Source organism: Rhinatrema bivittatum, chromosome 3 (assembly GCF_901001135.1).
Source record: "Rhinatrema bivittatum chromosome 3, aRhiBiv1.1, whole genome shotgun sequence".
Classification (NCBI taxonomy): domain Eukaryota; kingdom Metazoa; phylum Chordata; class Amphibia; order Gymnophiona; family Rhinatrematidae; genus Rhinatrema; species Rhinatrema bivittatum.
The window spans coordinates 31125341-31142263 of NC_042617.1; the positions used below are offsets into that span (position 1 = coordinate 31125341).

General features: G+C 50.6%; 1 protein-coding gene across 1 annotated transcript in view; it reads left to right on the forward strand.

Annotated features, from left to right (window-relative positions):
• The window catches only part of PARP1 (poly(ADP-ribose) polymerase 1), a 233401-nt gene that overhangs the window by 82178 nt on the left and 134300 nt on the right, over positions 1–16923 (forward strand). The window lies entirely within an intron of this gene.

The window sequence follows — 16923 nt, forward strand, 5'->3', positions numbered from 1 at the left end:
GTCTGCCCTTTGTTCTTCTGTTTTTTCCTCCTCTCTCCGGCGGTAAGTTTCTGTTGCTGTTATTTTACTTTCACAGCTTCGCCGTCGGACGGCTCAGGGGCACGCTGGTGGAGCCAGCCTCTCCCCTGTTCGGAGCGCCGCGATTCGCACCCCTCCCCCTCGGCCCTGCGACGTGTTCATTCCCCGGGGCCGCGGCAGCAGGGAAGTCCCATTCCCCTGCTGCTCCTGAGGGGAGGGTTCGCGGAGTTGAGCCTGGGCGGACGAGCCCGCTCCTCCCGCGGCGCGGTTTCCCCGGATCCGGCCCCAGGGGCGGTCGCTGAAGGGGTTCTCCCTCCCGACCGGACGCCATGCAGCGATTTCAGGGGGCTACCGGCGCCGACCCGGGGCAGGGCGGATCGCGGGATGTCTCCTCCGGCGTCGCTCTCCCCGGGGGGGAGTCCGGACCGGCTTCCCCGCCTTTTTCGCCGTCAGGCTCGGAGCGCCGCGGCTTGAGGGGAAAGGCCCCGCCCCCTTCTTTGGCGGGAGCGGCGGCCATCTTAGAGCTAGAGAGCGCTGCTGACTCGGAAGCTGAGGAGTCACAGCATGGGTTTTCGCCGCGCTTGAGGCCGATTCGAGCCTCATCCTCCCCCCCCCATCGCTTCGGGCCCCTCCACGGACCTCGCCCTCGCCGTCCCTCCACCGGCAGGGGGGTTTACGGCGGATTTTGTTCTCCTAATGCACCAGGCGTACCGCCAGAGCCTGCAGCCGGTGGGGGGGTCGCCTGGCGGTGGTCAAGCGAACCCCACGCCCGCGAAGATGCCCCGGCTGGTGGGGGTGGGGGGGGCCAATCCAGCGCCCTCGGGGGGCGGACAGAAGACGCTCCTGGCTCTTCCACCCAGCGGAGCGACCCCACCGCAGGACCCGGGGAGTGACCCGGCTTCGGCTGATGAGGATTCGCTACTGGCAGCGCACCTGGAGTGTGACGACCCACGGGTGCTCCGGATCTTCCGAAAGGAGGAGCTGTCTGACCTCATCCCACACGTCCTCCAGGAATTGGATCTCGACCCGCCCGTCGAACCGCCTGGGCCTCCGGCTCCCTCCGTTGCCTCAGCAAGCTCCAAAGGGGACCCTGTCCTGGCGGGCCTACGTCCCCGGGCGCGAACGTTCCCGATTCATGAGTCTTTCCTACACCTTTTGGTACGGGAATGGGACACCCCGGAGGCGTCGCTCAGAGTGGGCAGAGCCATGGACAAGCTTTACCCTCTCCCCGGAGACTTCTTGGACCTGCTTAAAGTACCCAAGGTCGACTCGGCAGTCTCTGCCGTCACCAAGAGGACCACGATTCCCGTTACAGGGGGAACGGCCCTCCGCGATGTCCAAGACAGGAAGTTAGAAGTCTGCCTCAAGAAGATCTTCGAGGTCTCTGCGCTGGGGGTCCGCGCAGCTATTTGTGGTTCACTCACCCAGCGTGCGGGGCTACGGTGGGTGCAGCAGCTCCTTACTTCACAGCAATTGCCACCTGAGGAAGCGGCGCAAGCGGACAGGCTGGAAGCCGTCATTGCCTACGGGGCCGATGCTCTCCACGACTTGCTGCGAGTCCTGGCGAGGACCATGGTTTCGGCTGTTTCCGCCAGGCGACTGCTGTGGCTTCGGAATTGGGCGGCGGACGCCTCGTCCAAGTCCAGCCTAGGCTCTCTACCCTTTAAGGGGAAGTTCCTTTTCGGCAAGGATCTTGACCAGATCATTAAATCCCTGGGGGAAAACTCCGTACATAGGTTGCCCGAGGACCGCCAGAGGTCATATCGTCCGCCCAATTCCTTCTCCAGGAATCGGTCCCGCTCTCAACGGCGATTTCGGAGCGCCAAGCCCCAGGGTCCGAGAAACCCCTCGAACAGGTCTCAGTCTTGGACCCGGTCCTTTCGTGGCCGCAGACCACCAAGGGATTCTTCGGCGCAGGGAGCTTCCGGCAAGTCCAACCAATGATGTCAGGCCGGCCCACTTCCCCCTCCCGAGGATCGGAGGACGACTAGCCGGGTTTTACGAGGAGTGGGCCAACATCACCACGGATCAATGGGTCCTGGATATTCTAAGGCACGGCTACGCGTTGGATTTGCGGCATCGCCCCAAAGACAGATTCGTCTTCTCGCCCTGCGGGGCAAGTCACAAACGCCTGGGAGTACAAAGCACGCTGGACCGGCTCCTAGCCCTGGGGGCCATCTCTCCCGTCCCCTCCGGAGAGGTGGGCTCGGGTCATTATTCCATCTACTTCGTGGTGCCCAAGAAGGATGGATCCTTTCGTCCCATTTTAGATCTCAAGGAAATCAACAAGGTCCTCTGGATACCCCGGTTTCGCATGGAAACCCTCCGCTCGGTAATAGCGGCCGTTCATCCGGGGGAGTTCCTAGCTTCCCTGGATCTGACGGAAGCCTACTTACACATTCCGATACGTCCGGACCATCACAGGCTCCTCCGCTTCAAGATACTGGGACAGCATTTCCAGTTCCAGGCCCTCCCCTTCGGGTTGGCGACGGCACCCAGGACGTTCACCAAGATCATGGTGGTGGTGGCGGCTGCGCTCCGGCGAGAGGGCATTCTAGTACATCCTTACCTGGACGATTGGCTCATCCGAGCGAAGTCCCTCTCTCAGGGGCAGCAGGCGGTCGACCGGGTGGTCGGATTTCTGCAGTCTCTAGGCTGGGTAGTCAACTTCGGCAAGAGCAGTCTCCTTCCGTCTCGGCAGCTGGACTTTCTCGGAGCACGCTTCGACACCGCTCAAGGCAAAGTCTTCTTGCGGCCGGACAAGGCCCAGTCGCTGAGGGAGCAAATCCTCCATTTTGCTGCTCTCCAGGTCCCAATAGCGAGGGATTACCTGCAGATCCTGGGCTCGATGGCCTTCGCAATCAACCTGGTACCTTGGGCCTTTGCACACCTGAGGCCCCTACAGATGGCGCTACTCTCGCGGTGGAAACCGGTCTCGCAGGACTATCAGGCGATACTACCTCTGCCGCCGGCGGCCAGACTCAGTCTTCGGTGGTGGCTAGACCACAAGAACCTGGCGCAGGGCTGTCCCCTGGAGTCGCCGGAATGGATTGTGGTCACAACCGATGCCAGTTTGACCGGCTGGGGGGCCGTGTGTCTCAGAAGCTCAGCTCAGGGGCAGTGGACACAGGAACAGGCGTCCTGGTCGATCAACCGCCTGGAGACCAGAGCAGTCCGTCTGGCGCTCATTCAATTCCTGCCTCTCATCCGACAACGTGCGGTCCGGGTTCTCTCGGACAATGCGACCACGGTAGCCTACATCAACCGACAGGGAGGCACCAAGAGCCCGGGGGTGGCCCTCGAAGCGGCCCATCTCATGGCCTGGGCAGAGCGGTTCCTCGACCGCCTGGCGGCCTCCCACATCGCAGGCGTGGACAATATTCAGGCGGACTACCTGAGTCGGCAGACGTTGGACCCGGGGGAATGGGCTCTCTCCAACGAGGCAATGTCACTCATCACTCGGCGCTGGGGAGCTCCCGCCATGGACCTCATGGCAACGTCGGGCAACGCAAAGGCTCCGCGGTTCTACAGTCGGAGGAGAGATCACGGGGCGGAAGGAGTGGACGCCCTGGTGCTACCCTGGCCTCCTCATGTTCGGCTGTACGTCTTCCCGCCGTGGCCTCTGGTGGGCAAGGTGGTGCGAAGGATAGAGGATCATCCAGGGCAGGTCATTCTGGTGGCGCCGGAATGGCCGCGGCGCCCGTGGTTTGCGGACCTGCTCAACCTGGTAGTGGACGGACCTCTGCGATTGTCACACCTTCCGCGGCTACTCCATCAGGGTCCGGTATTTTCGGACCAGGCGGAACACTTTTGTCTCGCGGCCTGGCTTTTGAAAGGCAGAGTCTGCTGCGCAAGGGATACGCAGTAACCGTGGTAGACACTCTTCTCAAGGCACGTAAGACCTCCACTTCAGTCGCCTATGTACGGGTCTGGAAGGTGTTTGAGGTCTGGTGTGCTGGACATGGAGCCTCCGCAACGGCGCCTTCGCTCCGTCAGGTCTTGGCCTTCCTCCAGGAGGGCTTGGAGAAGGGTCTCTCCTACAACTCCCTGCGTGTGCAAGTCTCTGCTCTAGCCTCCCTGGCTCGTACCACGGGAAATCCAAATCCTTCGTCTCACCCGGACGTCTCGCGCTTCCTCAAAGGAGTCAAGCACCTGCGGCCGCCGGTGCGACATCCCTATCCCTCCTGGAATCTCAACCTGGTGCTCCGGATCCTTGGTAAGGCTCCCTACGAACCGCTGCGACAGGCCTCCCTTAAGGACGTCACCCTTAAGACGGTGTTCCTGGTTGCCATAGCCTCGGCAAGGCGCATCTCCGAGCTTCAGGCGCTCTCGTGCCGGGAACCGTTCCTCCGCTTCACGGACTCGGGAGTTTCCATTCGAACGGTTCCTTCGTTCCTACCTAAGGTGGTGTCCTCCTTCCACTTGAACCAGTGGGTGGAACTGCCGGCCTTCCCGGCAGATGCGCCCCAGGCCCTCCGGCGCCTCGACGTGAAGCGCTCTCTGCTGCGCTACCTGGAAGTGACCAATGAGTTCCGGACGTCCGACCATCTCTTTGTGCTTTGGTCCGGGAACAAGAGGGGACTGCAAGCGTCTAGAACTACCATCGCAAGGTGGCTCAAGGAAGCGGTGTCCTCGGCCTACATAGGCGCCGGGAAGGCTCCCCCGGAGGGGGTCCGGGCTCATTCGTTGCGTGCCCTGGCCACGTCCCGGGCGGAGTCTCAACATGTTCCAATTCAGGAAATCTGTCGCGCGGCTACATGGAAGTCGCTACACACCTTCTCGAAGCATTACCGGTTGCAAATGCCGGTAGATGAGGCGGGTTCCTTTGGGGACAGGGTCCTCCGAGCAGGGTCTTCAGGGACCCACCCGGTTTAGGGAAGCTTTGGTACATCCCACAGTCTGGACTGATCCTAGTACGTACAGGGAAAAGAAAATTATTCCTTACCTGCTAATTTTCGTTCCTGTAGTACATAGGATCAGTCCAGACGCCCACCCGGGTTTTCTTTTCTTCAGTAATGGTCAGACGCCTGCTCGTGTACGTTCTATCTCCTGTCCCTCCAACTCCTGCATTCTGATGTTTTGTTGTGGTTGCCTAGTTCTTCACAGTTCTCCTTGCAAGTTGCATTGGTTATATGTTCTGTGGTTACAATTTGATTGGCGCTTGATCCATCCTACTTTCTGTCTAGTGTTGTTTTTCGCTAGGCTTTGATATTCTCGATACTGAGGATCCCTGGAGGGTGCACCTGCTTATATGTCAGCACCCTCGGAAGTTTGCTCTGACTCCATCTGCTGGACGGGGGACATAACCCACGGTCTGGACTGATCCTATGTACTACAGGAACGAAAATTAGCAGGTAAGGAATAATTTTCTTGTACTAATGCTTTTCTTTCTGCACGGCAGTTTTCAGAGCTGGATGCTGCATTATGTGAAAGTTAATGCCCAAATTCACATCTGCCATTTGTAGCACAAATGATTTGATGCTGCTGTAACAGCACAGCTACAGGAATTCTTGGAAGATGCTGGGGCTTTAGATCTGGCTTAGTCCGGTTTTTGCTTCACCTTAAGTACAGAGGCAGTATTGATCTTGTTAATGGATGTTCCTGTTCGTACCCCAGATCAGTCCAGACAAGTAGGTTTTGCATCCCCACCAGCAGATGGAGGCAGAGAACTAAAAATTTTAAGGTACTGCTACATAACTGAGAGTGCCACCTGCAGTCCCTCAGTATTTCTATGTCTCCAGCAGATGGTAGAGGTGCAAACCTGCAGTTAAGAAAAAAGAAAGAAGGGACAGAAGAGAAATTAAGACACTCCCCGAGGTGTTAGGTTCCTTTGTGGGCCATTCCTCAGGTTGAGCCAGGCAAGCAGAGGGGTTGATAATCTCTGATCAGCTTTAGTCCGCAGCAGATCCAGGGATCTGACAGCCAGGGGTCCTGTTCCCTCTTCCCCTGAAGGCTCCTTTCTAGAAGTATTGCCAGCAGCAGGGAAATATTCCTTTTTTTGCTTGAATTTCTTTCTTCCTTTGCTGTGGCTGTTGTTTCTTTAGAGGGAAAAAAAGGGTTAGTTTTCTTTTAGTAGCAACTGCTCTGGCTGTTTCTGGTTTGATCATCAGGGCAGTCCAAGGCTGGGGGAAGAGAGTAGTGTAGCTCCTCTGTGGCTTCGGGCTACTCGAGCTAGAGGCTACTTTGTGCCGTGTTCCCCTCCTCTCCCGCATGCTGCAGTCACGCGGCTTCTGTACTTCTGTAGCATGCCCGGCCACTCTGAGACAAGATGCAGGAAATCTTGTCAGGCCGGCAGCCTGGCTTAGGGATAGCTGAATGCAGTGGTGCTATGCCGCAATTCATTTCTGAAGGGGACAGGCCCTCTGCGGGGTGGGGGGGGGGGAAGGAAACAAGGCTGGTAGGAGAGCCACAGGTTCCCAAGGCCCTGTCAAGATCAATACTGGGAGGCTAAACAGCGTGTCACGCAGGAGAAGGGCTACAGCTCGGAAGTTGACAGACTCCTGGGAGCCCAGGGACTCCCTTCCCTCATTTCCAAATAGGAAAGGCCAGTGTACCATGTCGAAGGCCTTCTCCGCGTCTATGGCCAAGAGAAAAGATGATCAACCTGGCAATGTGAGGCCCCCTATATAATGTTTATGATTTTTCAGACATTATTTATTTTATTTATTTATTTAGATCTTTTCTATACCGACTTTCCAGTAACAGAATTACTAATCAATTCGGTTTACATTTTGAACAATAACAACAGTGACAAGTAAATGTCTTACAAGGAACAGGAAAAAAATAACTTGGAAATAAATATATGGGTTGATAACATAAAAGTACTATATACAAAGCCTAAAAGTGGGTAGAGGCACTAATCAATGGCGTGGGGCTGTCAGGAGGGCGGGTATTGGGTTTTGGACTGCCAAGGAGTTGAAGTTGGTTAGAAGAATTCTTTTGGTATTCTTTGTGGTATTTTTTGGGGTATTCTTTGGGGGTTCAAAGAAGTTCTAGAGCTGAACTTGTATAGTTCTTGTGTAGTTCTCTTGTAGGTTGTTGAAAATAAACTGAAGTTCTTATATAGCTCTCTTGTAGGATGATTGAAAATAACCTAGAGGGGTCCTTGGCAGATATTATTCAGCAGGCTGATGCTATGGAAAAGCTTGATGGAAGAGCCAAGTCTTAAGTTTTTTTTTGAAAATAATGGGGCATTGCACTGATTTGAGTTCTGGCGGGAGACTATTCCAGAGTTTGGGACCAGTTGTGGAGAATGCTCTTTTGCTTAACGTTGATTTCATTGGTGGAGTCTGGAGGTTGTTTCTGTAGGCTTGTCTCACTGGTCTAGTAGATGTGTGGAGTTGGAAAGGGATTTTGAGCTCAAGTGGTGTCAGGTTATGTAGTGCTTTGTGTATTGTTGAGAGCACTTTGAAGCGTATTCTGAAATTGACGGGCAGCCAATGTAGGCTTTTTAAGATTGGTGAGATGTGGTCTCTTTTGTTGGTCTTGGTTAGAATCCTTGCCGAAGCGTTTTGCAACATCTGTAATGGTTTTAAGGCGTTTGCGGGGAGGCCCACTAGAAGAGCGTTGCAATAATCTATTTTCGTGAGAATGATTGCTTGTAGAACCAGTCAGAAGTCTTGAAGATGGAGGAGTGGTCTAAGTCTTTTTAAGACTTGTAATTTGAAGAATCCGTCCTTTACTATATTGTTGATGAGAGCTCTATAATTCATTTGGTTGTCAAGTATAACTCCAAGATTTCTGACTTGTGGTGACAAAGTTAGTTGAGGAACGAGGTTGGTGCTGGGAAGTGAGTATGTTCCATCTTGAGAAATGAGTAGGTATTCTGTTTTGTTTTGATTAAGGATAAGATTTAGGCTTGTGAGTAAGTTGTTGATGGCTTGTTGGCATGTATTCCAGAAGTCCAGAGTTTTTTGGAGAGATTCAGTGATTGGGATTAGAATCTGTACATCGTCTGCGTATAGGTAGTGGATGAGATTTAGGTTGACAAGGAGTTGGCAAAGTGGGAGGAGGTAGATATTGAATAAGGTTGGTGAGAGTGACGATCCCTGTGGGACTCCCAAGTCGCAAGTGACTGGTTGCGATTCTTCCTTGTTGACCTTGACCTTATATTGTCTGTTCTTAAGGAACGATTTAAACCAGTTGAGAGCTGTATCTCTAATTCCAATGTCTGAAAGACGATCTATTAATGATTGTCACTGGCCATGCGACCTGGTATGAAACCAGCCTGGTCGGGGTGAATAATATGCGCTATAAAGCAGTTTATCCTGTCGGCCAGAATTTTGGCTAGGATTTTAAGATCTAGGTTTATTAGCGAGATTGGCCGATAGGATGCGCATAAGGCTGGATCCCTGCCAGGTTTGGCTATAATGGTAATACTAGTGATATTGAAATCTGGATTGAATGTTCCCCCTCCCCTTATATAATTAAAGTGACTCTGTAAATGCGGAGCCAGGGTATGGCTGAATGATTTATAAAATTTGGCTGTTAGGCCGTCGGGTCCCAGAGCTTTTCCCACTTTGAGAGTTTTTATAACCTCAAGGATCTCCGGAGTCGTAATTTCCGCATTTGGTCTTTCCCGCATTTCTAAAGTAAGTCGAGGTAGGGGGAGAGCTTGGAGATATTGAAGTATGTCTGCAGACTGGATATGGGATTCTGCTGAGTATAAGTCTTGATAAAATTTAAGAAATTGCTTTGTTATGGCCGAATTAGTAGATTCAATCTGCCCCTTTTCGTTTTTTATTTTAAGGATATGATTTTGGAAAGGCTGTTTTTTTAATTGATGAGCTAACACCCTGCTAGCTTTGTTGCCTCCCTCGAAGTGTAATTGCCTAGTGAGATTTAGTGCATGGGTAATATGGTCCAGTTCGAGTCTGTGCAAATCCTCTCTGGATTTGGTGAGCTGTGTCAAAATATGTTTGGAGCGTGATTTACTGTGCTGGGCGGTGAGGTTCGCTATCCTGGCCCTTAGTTGAGAGCAGGCTGCCTCCCTCTTCTTCTTAATTTGAGATGAATGGGAGATAAAGTGACCCCTTATATATGACTTAAAGCAGTCCCATACTGTGACTGGGGAGGGGACAGATCCAGCATTTATTGTAAAGAAGTCACGGATGACCTGGGTTGAGGTCTGTATAAACAAGGGGTCTTGTAAGAGGGAGTCATTAAGCCTCCAATATTTATAGCCATGTTCCCCAACAGGTATTCTGAGTTGAAGTGAAATGGGAGCATGGTCGGACCAGGTCACTATTCCTACTTCGGGCCTACTGATCATATGAAATAAATTTTTGTCTACCATCAGGTAATGGATGCGGGAGTAAGAATCATGAGGCTTGGGATAGAATGAGTAGGACCATGAATGTGGGAAAGTGGTTCTCCAAGAATCTACTAGGTTATGCTCTGATAGGAGATCTTTAAGAGCCCTGGTGTGAACCATTGCTGTATGGGTAAGACCCTTAGAAGTGTCCAGTGATGGAGACAGAGTGACATTAAAGTCTCCTCCTACAATAAGATGGCCCGAGACATGTTGGGTAATGATATTTTGTAGGTGTCTGAAGAAAACAGCCTGCTCCCTGTTAAGGGCATACTCAGTAAGTAACGTGAAATCGAGGTCAAACATCATTATCCCTAACAATAGATATTGACCTTGTGGATCTGAAATGACTTTCTTACACTCGAACACCATATGAGATGCAAAAAAGATGCCCACTCCTGCATACTTGGCCTGTTTATTAGCAGCAGAGAAAAACTGATAAGGAAATTTAGGGGACTTCATTAAGGCTTCGTATCTACGGGTAAGGTGCGTTTCCTGCACAAATACAATATCCGGCTTGGAGGATGCCGTCTCCCTATAGAAGAGGGATCGCTTCTGGGGATTATTGAGACCTTTAACATTTAGTGAGATTACTTTTATCATAGCCATTCATATATTGATGACTTGTTCAGAGAACATGTAAAGGGTGTCCATGCCCCTTAATGAGCAGTGGATACCAGCCATGATAGTAGCGAGTAACATAGAGGTTTCAAGAGACCTAAAAGTCATCTATGGAGATATATCAAAAGTGATATGGGATGAGATAGAAAAGTCAACCTGCCATTAGCAAAAAATATGCAGCATGGAGGAGTGACACATCGACAACTACAACAGCAAAAAGACAAGTTAGCATGATCCCTATGGGGACCCAAACATTCCTGTGATCCCCTGTAACAATGTCTGCCATAACCTCCAAGCAGACTAACTCCCATTCCAAGTTGGGGAAGTGGGTGAGATCACGAAGGAGAGAGATGGTGCATCACTGTCGTCCCCCCCCCAAATCCACAGCTTCAAATACACAAAGTTAAGGTGAACAATTCAACCACGTTCCATATTCAATACAACATTTTAAATACATACTGAATTAATTAAATGACCCCCTGGCAATAAAGGATTTGAAACTCCTTGCAGTTTATGCAAATATGAAGATCAGGCCAGACCCTGAATTGGAGGGGAGCCCCCTGATTGTCGGCGGAGCCGGCTATTCCGCTTCCCAACTCGCTGCCATGCTGGGTGGGGAGGGCGAGCAGGGTAGGATCCGGAAGTCTTTTGGGAAGGCTGTGGCTCTGCATAGCCCAGATTGGAGAGGCTTGGTATGGCTTCCTCCGGGGTCAAGCATCTATGCGTGATGCCATCATGAAAAAATGAGGCCAAATGGATGAGGCCATCGGTATCTCACAGATTTGCTGCGAAGAAACGTAGTAACATCTCTGAAGGACTGCCGGTTTTGGAGGGTCGCCAAAGAGAGGTCTGGAAAAATAGCTATTTTATGATTTTCCCAAGACTATTCATTCCGTTCCCATGCTGCAGCCACGATCTGCTCTTTGACTTTGAATGAAGTGAAGCAGACAATAATGTCACGCGGTCGATTAGGCTGGAGGGCGCGCAGGGCCCTGTGCGCTCGATCAAATTGAATTTCAGGGGGTTCAAATTCCCCATGCTTGTTTGTCTCCCGTAGCATATAGAGGCAAAAGTCGCGAGCTAATGCATGGCAATCTTCAGGCCCTGTCGCCTCGGTAAAGCCCCTGAAACGGAGATTGCTCCGTCTTGCTCTATTTTCCAGGTCTGCGATTTTAGCCGTGAGTTGGGCATTGTCGGCTCGGAGCATGTCATAGGCATTTTTATTGGCAAGTATTTGTTCAGACTGTCCCTCGACCCGCACATCGATATCTCCTACCCGATGCCCCAGGGCTGTGAGGTCCTCCCTCACTTCTTCTACGTGTGCTAATAGTTCCTGGCGGTAAGCTTTTAAATCTGACCTTATCCATGCGAACTATTCTCTGAATTCGGCCCAGGTCGGGTGGTCTGTTAGTGCACCGTCTGCGGAGTCGGAGGCGACTAGGGATGTCTCCGGGAGTTCAGCGCGCGAATCTCCGCCATCTTGGCCGCCGTCCTCCCCATCAAGGGAGCTGCCCACATCTTTGTTGCTTTCCTTTTGGTAAGAGAAGCGTTGGAGATCCGGATTTTTTTTCTTGCTGGTCATGTCGCGCTTCAGAGACAGACTCCCAGAGCTAATTGAGGCCAAAATGGTCAATTGGAATGCGGATTGCAGCGGATTTGTCAGATTGACAGCGGGAGCCCAAGGATCAAGCTGCCATCTCACAGCGTGACGTCACGCTCCCCCAAATTTCTACTTTTTAAATTGGAGAAGATCGAGCTTTGCTTCCCCAGTTGAGAATTCCTGAGGCGATTACCAAGATTCTTCAGAGGTTTGCCTTGGTCCGGTAGCTGGCTCAGCTGAAGCAGCTGAAAGGCAGCGGGTGCAGGAAGCCAAGCGCGGTGGTGATGGCCTAAGCCCGCCCCCCCCCCCCCCCCCCCCCCCCCCCGCAGCCGGAGACCATCTCTGTACTCAGCCAGTAAGTGCTGAGCCCAGGTAAGTAGAGAAGAACTCCTCTTATCCAGAGACGTTGAAGGGCTTCGGTAAGACTTTCCTCCGGTCTCCTTGCTTGGCACGCCATACCGATGTCGTTCCCAACCCCAATAGGGCAAAGGAAGGGGTTTCTGAGCGGGCTGCGTGGCCCTCCAATGGGCTAGGCCCTGCTTCAGGCTCAGTGGGCACTCCATGTGGCGGGCCCCGTTGACAATCTTGTGCACAGTTTTGTTGCGATGCCATTTTCCACCATTGTCAGTCGGTACGTGCAGTGAGGGCCGACCCTTGTGTGCCTAACACGCGCACTCCTGTGTGCATAACTACGTGCATAACTAAGAGCATAACCGAGCACATAACTACACGCACAAAGGGCCGCTCAAATTTAATCGTGCCAAGGTGGGCCTGTGCGCACTCGAGCATTATCTGGCTGAATGCACAAGATACAGAGTATATGGCCCCGGCAGCAAAGAAGCACAAATGACAATCCGTTTGTGCTGCCTGCCATATTAGGGTTGCTCAGCCTGTCCTGGAATCACTGTGTCAGCACCATGAGGAAGCCCAGGGAGGGATGGACTCTCAGAACTTTTCCGGCCCCTCCCAGTCGGAGGATGGCTCAGCCATGACCTGATCTGGCAGCCCTGGACCTGAACAATTCCGGGGCGCCCCTCCCATGAGAGGGCAGTTCAGCGGCACCTACCCCAGTTGTTCCTGGGCTAAATATGGACCCAATGGCCTTCTCTTGATTGGAATTCTTTCAGGGCCTACAAGCCTTTGTTCAGGCACAGTCTGCTACTGCCTCTGCCCGGCCAGAGCCCTAGCTGGGAAGGCCTCGTCCTCCTTGCCCTATCAGCATGCCTCGGAACACACCTCGCCTCACCAAGGGTATCCCTGACAGGCACCCGATCACCACAGACGACAAAGATTACTACCTCCACCTTCCTCTATTCCTGATGCCTTTCAACTAGCTTGATCACTCCATTCTTATACTTCACTTTCAATGCATATCCAGCATAGTTCTCTGCTTCAACAGCAGGGGAAAAGAAAAACTGTTACTTCACACATCCAGCAGAGCTCTCTGCTTAAACGGCAGGGGAGAAGAAAAAAGGGTTCGCACTCACAAAGCGGGGAGTAGCTGGCTTGTTACGGCGGTTACTACCCCAAACCAAATGTACCTGATACTTCACTCTCGACGCATATCCAGCATGGCTCTCTACTTCAACGGCATCGGAGAAAGACTGATACATCACGAATTTCCAGCATAGCTCTCTGCTTCAACGGCAGGGGAAAAGAAAAACTGATACTTCACGCATATCCAGCATAACTTCAACGGCAGGGGAGAAGAAAAAAGGATTCACACTCACAAAGCGGGGAGTAGCTGGCTTGTCACGGCGGTTACTACCCCAAACCAAATGTGCCTGATACTTCACTTTCGATGCATATCCAGCATAGCTCTCTGCTTCAACAGCAGGGGAGAAGATAAACAACCAATAAGGGCTGTATAACATAATCTGGGTAAAAACAAATAAGCATGGGTGTAGCTTGCTTATTGCGGCGGTTACTACTCCTACTACCTCTAACTAATCAAGCTAGATATTTCACTTGGATGCAGCTCCTCCACCGCTCTCTACATTAATGGCGGGGGTGGAAGGGAATTAGAACCAAGAGCTAAGAGAAACAGATAAGTATGGGAGAAGAAATGAGGGAAGCTTGCTGGGCAGACTGGATGGGCCATTTGGTCTTCTTCTGCCGTCATTTCTATGTTTCTATGTTTCTATGTTTCTATAAAGGGGATGCAGATTCATTGGAGGATGGGGAAATCCCTCCTGGCCTGAAGCCATACCGGACTATGCTTCGATTTTGCCACAGAGATGAATTACCAGTCCTGGTCTCCCAGACCTTGAAGACCCTGGGAGTTCCTGGCACGGACCCTAAATCGGAACCAAGGAAGAATCCCATCCTGGTGTCTCTACGGAAAGCCTCTTACTATTTCCCGATGCTGGAAGCCATCCGGGAGTTGATTGTTCTGGAATGGGACGCCCCAGAAGCCAGTTTTAAAGGAGGTCAAGCCTTGGAGGCGTTATACCCTCTGGACCTAGTGGCCAAAGAACACCTGCGTTTCCTGAAAGTGGGCACCCTGTTCTGCGCCATTTGAAGCAAACAACTATCCCAGTAGAGTGAGGTGAGGCCTTGAAGGATGCTCATGTTGGAATCCATCCTTAAGCAAGCCTTTGACGCGACAGCAATGACACTGAATATCGCTTCCTGCTGTGCCCTGGTGGCTCGTTTGTGTCAGCTTCTCTCGAGAGAGGCAGATAGTTCAGGGGCACATACCAGAGGATTGATTGGGCCCACCGCAACCTTCCCTTAGTGGATGCAAGCTCGGACCTAGTACGCACCTCTGCCAGAGGAGTAGCCTCAGTGGTGGTGGCCAGAAGACAGCTATGATTACGAAATTAATCAGCGGATGTGACCTCTAAGGCGAGCCTCACAAAGATGCCCTTTAAGGGATCCCTCTTTCAGGGCCTACAAGCCTTTGTTCAGGCACAGTCGGCTACTGCCCCTGCCCGGCTAGAGCCCTAGCTGGGAAGGCATCGTCCTCCTTGCCCTATCGGCATGCCTCGGGACACACCTCGCCTCACCAAGGGGTATCCCAGACAGGCACCCGATCACCACAGACGACAAAGGGGATGCGGTGAGTCGCTCAGCAGTGCATGGTTCGGAGAGAGGTATCTTCAAAGGATGCTAATGATGCATTAGAATTAGGGCATCCCGACAGTGAGGTTCCAATAATTAGAAAAATAGTCCAAGTGCCTGTAACTAAAGACTCACCTGAGCTAAAAAATTCTAACTTATCCCTATCAATTAAAAAGCAGAATGAAAATACAAACAAAAAACAAACTTTGAAATGTCTGTATGCTAATGCCAGAAGTCTAAGAAGTAAGATGGGAGAATTAGAATATATAGCAGTGAATGATGACAGACTTAATTGGCATCTCAGAGACATGGTGGATAGAGGATAACCAATGGGACAGTGCTATACCAGGGTACAAATTATATCGCAATGACAGAGAGGAGCACCCGGGAGGAGGTGTGGCGCTTTATGTCCGGGATGGCATAGAGTCCAACAGGATAAACATCCTGCATGAGACTAAATACAAAATTGAATCTTTATGGGTAGAAATCCCTTGTGTGTCGGGGAAGACTATAGTGATAGGGGTATACTACAGTCTACCTGGTCAAGATGGTGAGACGGACAGTGAAATGGTAAGAGAAATTAGGGAAGCTAACCAAATTGGTAGTGCAGTAATAATGGGAGACTTCAATTACCCCAATATTGACTGGGTAAATGTATTATCGGGACACGCTAGAGAGATAATGTTCCTGGATGGAATAAATGATAGCTTTATGGAGCAATTGGTTCAGAAACCGACGAGAGAGGGAGCAATTTTAGATCTAATTATCAGTGGAGCACAGGACTTGATGAGAGAGGTAACGGTGGTGGGGCTGCTTGGCAATAGTGATCATAATATGATCAAATTTGATTTAATGACTGGAAGAGGAACAGTGTGCAAATCCAAGGCTCTCGTGCTAAACTTTCAAAAGGAAAACTGATAAAAGGAGAAAAATTGTTAGGAAAAAACTGAAAGGAGCAGCTACAAAAGTAAAAAAATGTCCAAGAGGTGTGGTCATTGTTAAAAAATACCATTCTAGAAGCACAGTCCAGATGTATTTCACACATTAAGAAAGGTGGAAAGAAGGCAAAATGATTACCAGCATGGTTAAAAAGGGAGGTGAAAGAAGCTATTTTAGCCAAAAGATCTTCATTCAAAAATTGGAAGAAGGAACCAACAGAAGAAAATAGGATAAAGCATAAACGTTGGCAAGTTAAATGTAAGACATTGATAAGACAGACTAAGAGAAAATTTGAAAAGAAGTTGGCTGTAGAGGCAAAAACTCACAGTAAAAACTTTTTTAAATATATCCGAAGCAGAAAGCCTGTGAGGGAGTCAGTTGGACCGTTAGATGATCGAGGGGTTAAAGGGGCACTTAGAGAAGATAAGGCCATTGCAGAAAGATTAAATGATTTCTTCGCTTCGGTGTTTACTGAAGAGGATGTTGGGGAGGTACCCGTAATGGAGAAGGTTTTCATGGGTAATGATTCAGATGGACTGAATCAAATCACAGTGAACCTAGAAGATGTGGTAGGCCTGATTGACAAACTGAAGAGTAGTAAATCACCTCTTCAGCTTTTCCTGCCATCTTATCCTCCGGCACATTTAAAACTAATCGGAGAAAGTTCTTTTTTACTCAACGCACAATTAAACTCTGGAATTTGTTGCCAGAGGATGTGGTTAGTGCAGTTAGTGCAGTGCTGTGTTTAAAAAAGGATTGGATAAGTTCTTGGAGGAAAAGTCCATTACCTGCTATTAAGTTCACTTAGAGAATAGCCACTGCCATTAGCAATGGTAACATGGAATAGACTTAGTTTTTGGGTACTTGCCAGGTTCTTATGGCCTGGATTGGCCACTGTTGGAAACAGGATGCTGGGCTTGATGGACCCTTGGTCTGACCCAGTATGGCATTTTCTTATGTTCTTAACATTTAAATTTCAAATCTCACATCCACAATACCATAAAAACAGGTTTTTTTCAAATTGCACATCCTAAAGAAACTTAAACCCCTGCTATATACCCAAGACCTCTGCACAGTCCTACAGGCAATTATCTTAACTAAACTGGACTATTGCAATTCTTTATTTCTGGGCCTCCCTCTCTCCACTATCAAACCCATCCAACTATTACAGAATGCCATGGCCAGAATTCTCACAAAGACACGTAAATCTGATCACATTACCCCTATCTTAAAAGACCTCCACTGGTTACCCATAGCCTCCCGCATAAAATACAAAACACTCACCATTCTCCACAATTTATTGTTCAATCAAAATCACACTTGGCTCGAGAATGCACCACTTTTCCGATCATCAACCCACCCCGCCAGATCC